The following is an 11,118-nucleotide window of genomic DNA, read 5'->3' as shown; positions in this document are numbered from 1 at the left end:
AATTGCAGTGTCACCATCCACCCTGGGGTGGTGATTTCTCGCTTTCTGTCTCTCTGTCTCTCTCTGTCTCTCTCTGTCTGACGAGCGCACGCGCCCTATAGCGAAAACCTCTCCAAAAAAAACCCAAACAAACAAAAGAGTGCTCATACAGGACAGCCTCTTCTCCAAACCTCTCCTTCCAGCCCAACACCTAGTGAAGCGAGAACCCATGTGCATCTGAGATGGGCCCAGCCTTGCTCCTTTTGTGCAGCATGTGTGGTATACTTTTCATTTATTGCCTTTTTTTTAAAAAAAAAGGTTTCCTTTTTTAATTGTTTCTGTATTGTTTTGCCTTTTTTGGGGGTATTTTCCCCTTTTTTTCCTTTTCTTTAACTGACTTTCTCACCTTGCTTATCAGCTTTCACACATTAAATGTCTAGACAGTTCTAGGTGTACAGTAGTAAAACATTTGAATACTTTTAAGGTCACATCATCCCTTCCTACTGCCTCAAAGATGCAATCTTGGTGGCCATGCAGTCATTCGTGAACTGTTTATTTATTTCCATTTGTTTGTTATTATTATTTTTTATTTGACCCAGAGAGAGACTAAGAGAGAGAGAGAAAGGAAAGGCGAGAAAGCCAGCCACCAGGTCCGAAACTTGAATTGTAGTCAGTCATGTGAGAATCCAGTACCTTAACTACCACACCACCTGCTGGCCCTCTCATTCATAAGTTTTAATATTTTCTGGACTGTCCAATGGCATTGATGGGTCAAGACTTATTAGGAAAGTTGCAGGCTCAGACAACTTTCAACTTCCATGGTCATGCAGCCCTAACTAAAGGAAAACAGGAGGTGAAAATCCTGACTCTTGTGATCTCTAGAGATGAGGGATGGTGCCTTTACAACCTATGGAAATGCCATAACCAGAACCTGAGTTCCTTTTTAAGGTGCCTGGCGTGTGGGCTAAAAAGAATCCTCCCAGACTGGCTCTGAACATTCCCCCAGTCTTAGTGGAATTAAAGTCTGAGACCAGACCTCTGAACAATACTTCATTCCTCGCAAGGCACGGGTGAACACCTGGAAGCATTTAGAAAGGCTCCTGAAGTATGAAATTCTTCTACCATGTTAGTCCCCTTGGAGTACACCTCTTTTGCTGGTTCAAAAACTAGGAATTGATGACTACTGGGCCAGTCCAGGACTTGCGAGTAGTAAATCAGACCACTGTAACTTTGTACCCACAGTTCCAAATCCTTACACTCTCCTGAGTCTTAATCTCACAGGAGCTACCTTCTCTACTTGTTTGGGCCTTAAGGATGCCTTCTTTTATATCCACCTGTCCTTCTAGAGTCACCCAATCTTGGCCTTTCAATGGGAAAACCCTGAAAATGGGGGGCAAATGCCAGTAGACATAGGTTCAACTCCCACAGGGATTGATAAAGTCTCTGACCATCTTTGGCACCACATTAGCCTCTGATTTACAAGCCTTCCAGGCAGACCAACATGGCTGTATTCTACTCCAGTACGTGGACAGCCTGCTGCTGGCTGGGAAAATACAAGAAAATTGCATAAAGAGAACAAGACGATTCCTCTTCCTTTCATGGGAAGGTGGCTGAAAGGTAACAAAGAAAAAGGCCCAGATCTGACAAGAGAAGGTCAAATATCTTGGATCACACCTGTTCCTAGGGAAGTGTCAACTCAGGCCAGAGAAAAAAACAAGACATTTGTGCAATTCTAATTTTGTCAGGTGCCGAATTTGATAATTTCTCGGGGTTGTAAGTTTTGTAGGATCTGAATACCAGTTTCTTCCTCATGGCAAAACTCTTTCATGAGGCCACAAAGAGGATAGAATGGGAGCTTTTCTTATGTGGGAAGCCACAACCGAAAGACTTCGAGGAAATTGAACCAGTTCTCATCAGTGCACCTGGCCTGGGACTCCCAGACATACCCAAGCCTTTCTTTCTGTACATACATGAATGTACTGGACAGCAGTCAAGGTCTTGATCCAGATGTTGCAGTCATGGTATCATCCAGTGGCATATCTTTCCAATCAACTTAACTCTGTTGCACAAGGTTGGCTACCCTGTCTGCAGGCACTCACAGCCACAGCCCTCCTGGAATCAGAACCTGACAAATTGACTTTGGGACAGGAACTGACAGTTTGAGTGCTGCACGTGGTACTAGTGTTAAAAGAATATGAGACAATATCAGCTGACTTATCCTAAAATTGAACTCTTAATTGCTGTGTAGGCCCTTAAAAGGGTGGCAGTTATACATTGGTGGGGGCATCAAAGAAGAGACACTCTTGCTGCCCAGGGAATCCTAAAGCAGACCTAGAGGCAAAGCTTACGGCCCCTAGAGAAACCACAGGGACATGCTACACTAATAACAGTTCTGTTCCCATGCCCATAAGCAAAATAGGATCCCCTTTACTCATGACATGAGAGCACTTGGTTCAAAACTGAGATCGGAAGTTACCTCTCAGACGAGTAACTAAAAGTTGGCCAATGGGAGAATAGCAATTTCTGAGGTTCTGGTCACAACCTTCATTAGACAGTTCCACTGGGAGACCCACCTTCCCCAGACAGTTCTCGAGGCTACACTGAGCAGACATTCCATCATCCCTCGACTCTTTTGTGTATCCCAGATGAGAAGGTAGTTGAGGTGGTCCCCTGGATTCACCATAGCAAAGTGTTTCTTGAGCCTGGGAATATACTTCTGACCCATCAGCAAATGCCAGTAGACATAGGTTCAACTCCCACAGGGATTGATAAAGTTGTGCAAGGTGATCATCTGCAGAAAGCAAGTCACGACCCCAGAGACCTGAGAGGACTACAGCCGTGCTTTAGGCACTCTGGAAGCTGACTAATCTACACATAGCAGAACTTGAGAATCAACCACCTGACAAACATGTAGACTGTTTTTTCTACATTAGTTCTTTTACTGTGATGCACCGTTATTCCTTGTCTATTGTGGTTCTGGCCCTAATCTTTGCTGTAGGTAGACAGAGACCGCATGGCCGCCTGGGCCAAGCAGCAAACCCAGGTGCACAATGCTATCCACCAGGAACGTTTGGCTTTAAATTACTTGCTGGTTTCTGAGTAACTGAAACAATTGACTTTGAGTAACTGCTGCTTGCAAATATATAATTTTAAAAGTTCATAGAAAAAAATTATAGCTCAAATAAGAAAAGTCCACATTCCAGTTCAAACCTGGAAAAAGTAGAACCCCAATAAACTATTTGGAGAATGGTTTTCAACTGTGGAGGATTCAAGACTCTCATAAGTGCTGTGCTGTTAATTTTGGGAGCTTCTCTAATCCTTCCATGACTGCCTTCCCTGGTTATGAAGTTTGTCTCTGGGCTCCTTGAGGCCAGAGTTAAAAGGAAGCCACACGTGTAATAATATTATGAAAATATAGACCCTTAAACCAAGATGATGTTCTTTGACCCAAATAGGATCTGAGCATCAAAGGGGGCAATGTGGTAGTGGTGATCGCAGCAGGAAGAGGAGAAGAGGAGGGTGTCTCCAGAACAAAAGAAGATAATTGGCATGCTTGGAATTTGCATGTGAAACCTGTAGCCCTGTCTCCATACTAACTTAGCAACTCTGTAACTTCATGTACACCTGCTTATCTGACAACCCAGTAGTAGCCCAGTGCATACCTGTATAATTCTGTAGCAACCTAATTGTGTAAATTACTCAATCTGAAGTATGTAGATGTGTGTATAACCATATAAGGGGGACAAAGAGACTAAAATAAATAAAAGGAAAGACCCCCAGAAATTCAGGGCTCAGCCTTTGGATGTGAATCCTCTGAGCCAGTGCCAGCACTAATAAATGGCTGTTTTCCTGCAAAAAACCTCCATGTCTTGTGTCTTTCTTGCTGAATATTCTCTATCATCTCTCTCTATGTCTCTGGTGAGTGCACATGCCCCATAGCAAAAATCTCTCAAATATATAAATAAATCTAAAATGTTTTCTAATTTAAAAAAGTTATGTTGTCATTTATATAACTTACTTTTTTAAAAAAATAACTATTTTATTCAACTTTACTTATTTTATTTATGTACTTATTTATTTTAATATGACCAGAGAGGGACAGAATGTGTGTGTTTGTGTGTAAGAGAGAGAGAGAGAAAGCGGTCCGGAACTCAAACCATGGTCAACCATGTGGGTGTCCAGTGCCCTTAACCACCATGCCACCTGCGGGCCCCTATATAATTTACTTTTAACAATTTTTTTCCTTCTTTGTATGGATATGAGTTACTATATAAGTCCTTTCTTTTTAGTCAATAATAGCCTTTTCAGTACTTTAGTCACTCTTTATCTATTGGGAATACATTCCAAGGCCCCCAGTTGACTTCTGAGAGCACAGATAGTACTGAATCATACATACATACATACACATGTACACACACACAATCTCTCCTTACTTAAACAACCTACCCTTTTAATGATCACGAAGACTTACAATCAGTTCCCCCAGCATTGAGAATCCCTTTTCTCAGTCTATGTGAAGTCTTGGGAATCCCCTTTCTAAAACATTGTCTTGTTCTTGACAGCGATTAATATTTGATACATGAAGCATTAGCAATCATACAAGACTACATACTTTGTTTATAAATTTGTACCTTATTGTGCACCCAAAGTAGTATTCAGAATAAAGATAATTTTGCCAGATTTATATCATTGTAATATGGTGTGTCTTGTCACTTTTTAGCACTTACTTAATGTATGTTTTTTGTATGGATAGAATTCCATTACTAGTGTGGTATTGCATGATATCTGAAAAACACATACCGTATTGTGCCATGACACACAAGACATCACCTTTAAGCTTTGTGCTCCTCGATCAATTCACTTAATGATCTAGTCATAGGAACAGAACTCAGTCCTTAAGTAAGGAATGCCTGTATTATATTTTTTTCCCTGTACAGACATACCTATGGCAAAGTTAAATTTTAAATTAGGCACAGTAAGAGAATAACAATATGAGAAATGAAAATAGAAGAATGAGGAGCCAGCAGATGATGTAAGAGTTTTGTGGCTAGACGCCCACATAGTCGACTGCAGTTCAAGTCCTGGACCCAGAGGCTTAAAAAATGCCAGGCACGTGTGCATGTGTGCCCAAGATCCCAAGAGAAGTGGAGGAGCAAAGATTGTGGCATGACCATTACCCCTGGGGAGTGATTTCTTGCTTTCTATCTATCTCTCTCCAGCAAGCACACACTCTCTCTCTCTAGTGCCCTATAGCAAAATTCTCTCTTAAAAAAAGAAAGAAAGAAAAAATAAAACAATGATAATCTTGTCATAAGTAAAAGTTATATAAATATGTTCTTACTCTCTCTCAAAATATCTTATTATTCTTGTACTAACCTATTTTGGGACCACAGTTGAATGCAAGTAACTGAAACATGGAAAGAGAAACTGCAGACAAGGAGAGGTTAATGTATTTCTCCTAGGGCAGATCTGCTGATGACTAATTCATTTAGTTATTTTTTAACCAAAAACGTCTCTACATCGCTTTCATTTTTGAAAGATAATATTGTGGGATATGTAATTCTTGATTGGCAGTCCTTTTCATTTTAGTTCATTGAAAATGTCATCTGTTTTCTTTTCTCTATTGTTTCTTTCTTTCTTTACTTTTTACATTTTTTGCCATGGGGTATGTGTGCTTGCCAGAGAGAGACAGAGAGGGAAAGTGAGAAATCACTCCCCATGGGGAATGACCATGCTGCAATCCCTTTTCCTCTACTCTCCTCCTGGGATATTAGACTGGCACTCACATGTACCCAGCATGATTTTCAAGCTGTCAGGTCTGGGACTCAAACTGTGGCTGGGGATGCAGGAGTGAAGCACCTTAACCACCATGCCACAGCTGGCCCCTGTCTCTATTATTTCTAACAAGAAGTCTGCAATTAATCTTATTTAGGAGTCTTGGTATGTAATGAGTCACTCTTCCTCTCCTGATTTCAAAACTATCTTTGTCCTTGGGACCAGCAGTTAGCCTAATGGCTATGTCCCTGAACTCCCATATAGCTGATCACGGTTTGAGTCCCAGACCTGGTGGCTTAAACTCATGCTGGGTGCATTTGCATGCATGCCGAAGATCCTGATAGGAGAATGGAGGAGAAGGGATTGTGATGTGGCCATCCCCTCAGGAGGTGATTTCTTGCTTTCTATCTGTCTCTCTCTGTCTTTCTGGTGAGTGCATGTGCCCTACAGCAAAAACCTCTCCAAAAACAAAAAACAAACAACAACAACAACTATCTTTGTCCTTCATTTTGAACAATTTGATTACAAGGTATCTACGTGGATTACTTTGAGTTTACCCAGATGGACTTTGTAGAGCCTTTGTATATGTAAATTAAGTATATTCATAAAATTTGGAAATGTCTTAGAAATTATTTATTCCAATGCATTTATTTACTCCTTTCTCTATCTCTTCTCCTTCTGGGACTCTGACTTTGCATGTGTTGGTATGTTTCCTGGTGACCCATATGTCTCTAATGCTCTGCTATATATATATTTTTTTCTTTTCTTTCTGAGAGTAGATAATTACTATGAATGTGTCCTCCAGTTTGCTAATTCATTATTTCACCATAACAAAAGAGCCACTCTAGTGAACTTTTAATTTGATTGTATTTTAAAATTAAAATTCCTATTTATTTCCTTTTGAAGTTTTTTTCTATATATTTAATGATATTATATATTTGCCAAGGCTAAGTTATAATAATTTTCTTTAATTCTCTATGCATTATTTTCTTTAGTTCTTTGAGCATATTTGCAATCGTTATTTAAATTCATATCTACAAGTTTAAAATCTGGACCCCCTCAGAAGTATTTTTTATTGAATATTTTTCTCCTATGTATGGCACATACTTTTCTGTGTTTTTGCATGCATCATAACTTTTTATGCTGAAAATGAAAACATTAGATTAAGTATTGTAGTAACTTTGGAATCATATTTCTCACTCCCACTATTCATTGTAGTTGCTTTCAGATTAAATATTCTCTTGCAGTATTTGGTCATTGAATTCTCTGCTTGCTCATTTTTTTTCCCATTCTTGTTTTCACTTTTAAGCCTGGCTTTCTAGGGTTGCACTCTAGATCATCATACTTAATGATCTGCTAATTATCAGTCAAAATATTTTTCTAAAATCTTTGACCCAAGGGGCTAGCAGAGAGCATGGCAGTTAAGGCACTGGATTCTCACATTGCTGATCATGGTTTGAGTCCCAGACTTGGAAATCATGCTGGGCATGATCGTGTGCATGTGTGTACCCAAAATCCTGAGAGGAGAATAGAGAAGAAGGAATTGTGGTATGGCAACTCCTCCCTCATAGGGTGATTTCTCACTTTCCTTCTCTCTGTGTTTGTCTGTCTCTCTCTCCAGAGAGTACACACACAACTATGGCAGAAAACTTTAAGAGGAAAAAAATAGGAGTCGCTGGAGGGTGTGCGGCACGGTGAGGTGAGGCGAGAAATTAATAGGACCATTACCTGCTGAAGAAAAGAGTGAGACATTTAAGAGAGCACTGACCACTGGAGATATTTCGTTGGTCAAGGAGCTCCTAGATTCTGGCATTAGTATAGATTCCAGCTTTTGATATGGATGGACTCCCTTTATGTATACTGCTAGCATTGCCAATGTAGAACTTGTTCGGGTCCTTTTGGACAGAGGTGCTAATGCAAGCTTTGATAAGGATAAGCAAACTATTTTGATAACTGTGTGCTCTGCTCATGGCTCAGAGGAACAGATTTTGAAGTGTGTAGAGCTACTCCTTTCAAGAAATGCTGACCTAAATGTTCCTTGTAGGAGACTTATGACTCCAATCATGTATGCTGCACGAGATGGCCACCCTCAGGTTGTGGCTATCTTTGTTGCTCATGGAGTGGAAATTAATACCCAGGGTGAGAATGGCTATACTGCTTTAACATGGGCATCACGTCAAGATCATACAAATATAGTTTTGAAGTTGCTGGAACTTGGAGCTAATAAAATGCTACAAACCAAAGATGGAAAGACACCAAGTGTGACTGCAAAAAGAAATAAGCATCTTGAGATCTTCAACTTGCTTTCTTTGACTTTAAATCCAGTAGAAGGAAAGCTTCAACAGCTAACTAAAGAAGAGACTATTTGTAAACTACTGACAACAGATTCTGATAAAAATAAAGATAACATACGTAGTTCATACACAGCATTTGGAGATCTGGAAATATTTTTACATGGTCTTGGACTTGAACATATGACAGATGTATTAAAGGAAAGGGATATAACTTTAAGAAACCTGTTGACCATGAGGAAAGATGAGTTTATAAAGAATGGAATTAGTAGTAAAGATCAGCAGAAAATTCTGGCTGCTCTTAAAGAATTAGAGGTAGAAGAGATAAAATTGGGAGAATTACCTGAAGTGGCAAAGTTGGAAACCAGTGGTGATGAGTTCCTCAACTTTCTTCTAAAATTAAACAGTGTGGCCACTTAATAACAGCTGTACAGAATATCATTGCTGAGTTACCTGAAAATTCTCACAAGATAGTACTAGAATGGGCTTCTCCCCGAAATTTCAATTCAGTTTGTGAAGAACTCGTTAGTAATGTTGAAGATTTGAGTGAAGACGTCTGTAAACTAAAGGATTTAATTCAAAAGTTGCAAAGTGAACGGGAATATGACCCAACTCATATACCTTTAATGGAAGAAGTATCTATATGAAACAGTAGAATTTTGAAGAGGACAGCTATTTCAGTGTGTGGATTTGGGATTCTTCTTTTCATTTGCAAGCTGACTTTTCAGAGAAAATAACCCTAATATTTGTTCTAAGTTATATATGTACATCTTATTCAAACTAACCAGAAACATTGCTTTTAATCATTTGTGGCATAATATAACTTTACATTCTTTGCTAATACTCCGTAGAAAAAATTATGATAGCATAAAGCAGAAAAGTTTTTCTCTAGAAATAGTTTGTCAGTTTGAGTTATAACTACAATTTTGTTAATGTTAATTTAGATCAGCAGTAAATTATAAACAATTTCTTAATCATATTACTCGATCACATTGAAAATAAAATTTTTCTAACATAAAAAAAGAGGAAAAAATAGAATTTAAATACATTGCATCCAGTTTTTAGTGGAAAAGCTGGACTTTTCCCCATTCTGTATGGACAAAGATGCCCACTTTCTTGACTGTTTTTCAATAGGCTACAATAAAAAGCATTCAAATAGGGAAAATGATCTCTGTTTGAAGATGACATGATTAAATACAAAAAAAAAATCCTTGAAAGAATTCACGAGAAATTCCTAAAAATAATAAATAAATATAGTAAAGTGGCAGGATACAAAATCAACATACAAAAATCAATAGCATTTCTGTACACCAACAATGAGCACATTGAGGTAGAATTGAAGAAAACAACTCCATTTGCAGTAGCCAAAAAAGAAATAAAATATCTAGGAATAAGCCTAACCAAAGAAGTCAAAGACCTCTACAAGAGAAAGTATAAAAAACTAATAAAAAAAATTGAAAAGGACACAAAAAAGTGGAAAGACATCTCATGTTCCTGGATTGAAGAATTAATAAAATCAAAATGTCAATCCCACCCAAATTAATCTACAAATGTAATGCAATCCCATTCAAATATCCAGAATATTCTTCATAGATTTAGAAAAAGCAATCACAGAATTCATCTGGAATCATAAAAGATCCCGTAGGGCCAAAGAAAAACTGCACAAGAAGAGTGGAGTAGAAGGATATCTCACTCCCTGACCCCAAAGTATATTACAAAGTAGTGATAATCAAAATAACATGGTATTAGCATAATAACAGGACAGATTAGAGACCCCAGAAATGAAACCCCAAACATACAGCCAGCCAACTTTTTGACAAAGGACATCAGTCAATTCAGTGGAGAAAAAAAAAAAAAAACTTCTTTAGCAAATGGTATTGGAAAATCTGGGTATGCACCTGCAAATGATGAAACTGAACCCTTCTCTCACCATTAACAAAAATCAACTCAAAATGAATCAAATATCTAAATCTAAGGCCTCAAATTACAAAATTACTGGTGGATAACACAGGGAAAACTCTTGTAGATATCAGAATAGTCAAAAACTTCTTAAATAAGACCCCCAAAGCACAGGCAATAATCCCAAAAACAGACAAATGGGATTCCATCCGGCTGAAAATCTTCTGCTGAGCAAAAGAAATAATAGAGTGAACTAGCAACTCTCAGAGTGGGAGTATATATTTTCTGACTATGCCTCAGACAAGGGCATAATCCCACTCATAAAAAGTGATAGTGCTGGTGATGGTGTAGTGAAAAAGAAACTCTTCCACTCTTGGTGAGAATGTAAATTAGTACAACCCTTGTGGAGAACTTCATGGAAGTTCCTCAAAGACCTACAAATAGAACTACCATATGATTCAGCAGTTCCACTCTTGACTATCTACCGAAAGTATAGGAACACACTCGATAGGAAAAATATTTGCATATCCATGTCTTTTGTAGCATTATTCAGAATTGCTAAGACATGGAACCAACCCAAATGTCCACAAACAGATGAGTGGACTGAAAAAGTGTAGCACATATACACTATGGAATACTACTTAGCCATTAAAAAAAAGGAAAGACCCTAGAATTTGATAGGAAGTGGATGAATTTAGAAGATTTACTGCTGCATGAAGCAAGCCAGACTATGAAAGAATGAAAGAGAGACATTGTATGTCTCCACTTTATATATATATATAAAATGTCCACACTTTACAGCAGGAAATGAAAGGTTGGAAGATATAAAAGCATGGAAAATAACTGTGGATACTAAAGACAATGTGGGAGAAGAATAGAAATGGGGGAGAGTGAAAGGAAAGGAATCAAGGAGAAAAATAAAGAAGAAAAAAATTTAAGGGACACAAAAAATGGAAAATTATCTGTTGATAATATAGTGTATTTATCTGAGAAAGTTCATTTTATAAGGTGTAATGACATACAGTGATTGAATGTATAAAATAAATTTTAAAAATAATTAAGTAAATAAATACATTGTAGCTGAGCCACTTAATTTAAAGATAAATAGGCTTTGTATTCTTGTTTTTTTTTTCTAAAGATACTTTTATTATAAAATAGCAGAGAATTCTTCTTA

General features: G+C 38.1%; 1 pseudogene; it reads left to right on the top strand.

The window, feature by feature from the left end:
• Positions 1-2,992: 2,992 nt before the first annotated feature.
• LOC102485124 (ankyrin repeat, SAM and basic leucine zipper domain-containing protein 1-like) lies at positions 2,993-8,782 on the top strand (annotated as a pseudogene).
• The last annotated feature ends 2,336 nt before the right edge of the window (positions 8,783-11,118 follow it).

The sequence above is a fragment of the Tupaia chinensis genome, unplaced genomic scaffold (assembly GCF_000334495.1).
Source record: "Tupaia chinensis unplaced genomic scaffold, TupChi_1.0 Scaffold000180_1, whole genome shotgun sequence".
Lineage (NCBI taxonomy): Eukaryota > Metazoa > Chordata > Mammalia > Scandentia > Tupaiidae > Tupaia > Tupaia belangeri.
This window is presented reverse-complemented; position numbering and strand designations above follow the sequence as displayed.